We start from the raw sequence: 3,101 nt of genomic DNA, 5'->3' as shown, positions 1-3,101 counted from the left end.
TTGTTTAATTATCTTTCTAAAAAAGGACATATCGAGCGCCTGAAATTTGCCAGAACGGAAATATACATGTTTTTATCTACATCATATGAGCATTCAAACTTGATGGCCATTACATTTCAATGGTTGAAAATATTAGCAAAAACATTTCAAAATATCTTATAGGACTCATATTGACATGGAGATTTGGCTGGTCTCACCTCGAGGTCGGAGGGGGGTCGGTGACGGGGACGATGGCGAGGATGATGGAGGGGGCTCCTAGATTTCTACAAAAACAAAAACCCTATAAGCTATCAACTAATCAAATGCATACGCCTTGCATAGTGCTCTCCAATTTTAGCATTCAAAGAAGGAGTAGTTTTCCAATTTGAGCATTCAATAAGCAAAACCAAATCGTAAAATAAATTAGTATTAAAATTAGCATGCATTCAATAAGCAAAACTACATCATCTCTTGCGTCCGTACATCGTCGAATATTATCACTAATACACCTCGAATAGTATCGTACATATAGCATCGCTAATACAGCTAGAACCGTAGCGCCCGACGGGTATCGGCGCAGGCGGTGGATACCCAAAGAGAAGGAACCATCACAGGATCATAGCTCCAGTGAGATCCCTGAAGAACCTCCCAGGTATTGGAGAACCTGCCCTCCTACGCAACCATGTAGCGACGGACGTGCTCGTCCTCCTCGCTGACACGGTGACGTACCACCTCCGCGGTGTCCGGAAGCCTCGGCACCGTCACTGGCCCACGCGACCGCCACCAAACAAGGTTCGGGTCAACGACGGGCTGGCTCCTCACCAAGCTACACCCCCCGAAAGGTAGCACCTCTCAATACCAGCCCGATGGAGCCCAGTCCCGGACATGGCCCCTCTGATCAAGAAGGCCTCCTCCGCCGAGTCGACGACGAGGATGCGGGATAGGCATCGTCGACGTCGACGTGGGAATAATTGCTTTAACTAAGAAAATAAACTAGTTCTATTAATTTTCTTGCTAAAAATAAACTACTTCTATAGTAAAATAAGTAGTTTTATTAAATCAACTAGTTCAACTACTAAGCACATACTATAAATAAAATAAAGTAGTACTTACTAAAAATAAACTACTTCTATAGTAAAATAAATTAGTTTTATTAAATCAACTAGTTCAACTACTAAGCACTTACTATAAACAAAATAAAGTAGTACTTACTAAAAATAAACTACTTCTATATATAGTAAAATAAAGTAGTTTTATTAAATCAACTAGTTCAACTACTAAGCACTTACTATAAAAAAAATAAAGTAGTACTTACTAAAAATAAACTACTTCTATATATAGTAAAATAAATTAGTTTTATTAAATCAACTAGTTCAACTACTAAGCACTTACTATAAACAAAATAAAGTAGTACTTACTAAAAATAAACTACTTCTATATATAGTAAAATAAAGTAGTTTTATTAAATCAACTAGTTCAACTACTAAGCACTTACTATAAATAAAATAAAGTAGTACTTACTAAAAATAAACTACTTCTATATATAGTAAAATAAAGTAGTTTTATTAAATCAACTAGTTCAACTACTAAGCACTTACTATAAATAAAATAAAGTAGTACTTACTAAAAACAAACTAGTTTAACTAGTTATATTATTTATCGAACCCCCCCCCCCTCATGTCGAAGTTATCGGGGAGGGGGTATATCGACAACGACATACCCGATAAAAAAATAAGAAGAGGAAGAAGAAGAAAAAAAGAGGACAAGGAGAGAGGAATAGAGGAGAAGATCGAAGAAAAAAAAGAAGAAAAAAAGAGGAGAAGAAGAAAGGAATAGAGGAGAAGAAGAAAAAATAGAAAAATTTCTATTTTTTCTTCTTCTCCTCTTTTTTCTTCTTCCTTTTTCCTCTTCTTATTTATTTCTCCTCTTCTTCCTCTCCTTTTCTTCTCCTTCTTCTTCTCCTTCTTCCTCTTCTTATTTTCCTTTTTCCTCTCCTTCTTTTTTTTCTTCTTCTTCCTTCTTCCTTCTTCCTCTTTTCTTCCTTTTCCTTATTTTACTTTTTCCTCTACACTAACCTAAAATGCACTAACCTAAAATCGATATCTACTAACAACCTAAATAAAAAATCTGAAAAAACAGGGCATATAATCATATATACACACATACATATAATCACACATATACATATAATCTGAAAAAAACATCATAGGGGGCGCGGCGGCGCAGCGGCAGCGGCGGCGGCTAGTACAGGGATGAGGAGGAGGGGATCGGGGCGGCGCTCACAGTGGGCGCGGCGACGGCGTCAGTGCAGGGCGCGATGACGGCAACGAGGAGGCAGGGCCGGCGGCGTCGGGGCAAGGGTGGCGCGGGGCGGCGATGGCGTCGGGGCGGCGCGGGGCGACTCCGAGGCAGGGGCGACGATGGTGATGGCGAGGCAGAGGAGCAGCCTGGCGGCGTCGTCGGGGCGGGGAAGACGAACTGAATGAAAAATTTCACAAGTGTTGGCTTATATAGACGGAGCATTGGTCCCGGTTCATGGCACCAACCGGGACCAATGCCCCCCTTTAGTCCCGGTTGGTGCCACCAACCGGGACCAAAGGTCTCTTTTCAGCAGCCCAAAGGGCGGGAAGCAGAGGCCTTTGGTCCCAGTTGGTTGCACCAACCGGGACTAAAGGGGGGCATTGGTCCCGGTTTGTGACGCCCGAATAATTAAGCTACAGTAATTTCCTGCTAATGATGCCTCGTCATCAGGATTACTGTTGTTAACTCGAGTTGGTTCGAATCCGGTCCAAATTCAAAGTCAAGTAAAACTCAAAAGTTTTCAAATACCTAAAATAAAATGTTCGTCATGTGGCAAACTGTCATTTGTTAATATTGGTGGTGAACCAATTTTTTGCAAATTGGTTAATGCCCTAATCTAAGGAAAACAGAAAAGGTTAAGTAAAAAAAACCCGCCTCCCCCAGTGGGCCTCGTGGCCCAGCTGGCCATTCAGCCGGCCGGCCAGGCCAGCCCACACGGCCCACTCCACACCCCAGCCTACACCTAACCCCTTCCCCCGTGACCTAACTGCCGCACCCCTCACCCTGCCACGATCCCCCACCCACCACTCGCTCCCGCCCCC

Source organism: Triticum aestivum, chromosome 6B (assembly GCF_018294505.1).
Source record: "Triticum aestivum cultivar Chinese Spring chromosome 6B, IWGSC CS RefSeq v2.1, whole genome shotgun sequence".
NCBI classification, from domain to species: domain Eukaryota; kingdom Viridiplantae; phylum Streptophyta; class Magnoliopsida; order Poales; family Poaceae; genus Triticum; species Triticum aestivum.
Note: the sequence above shows the minus strand (reverse complement) of the source record.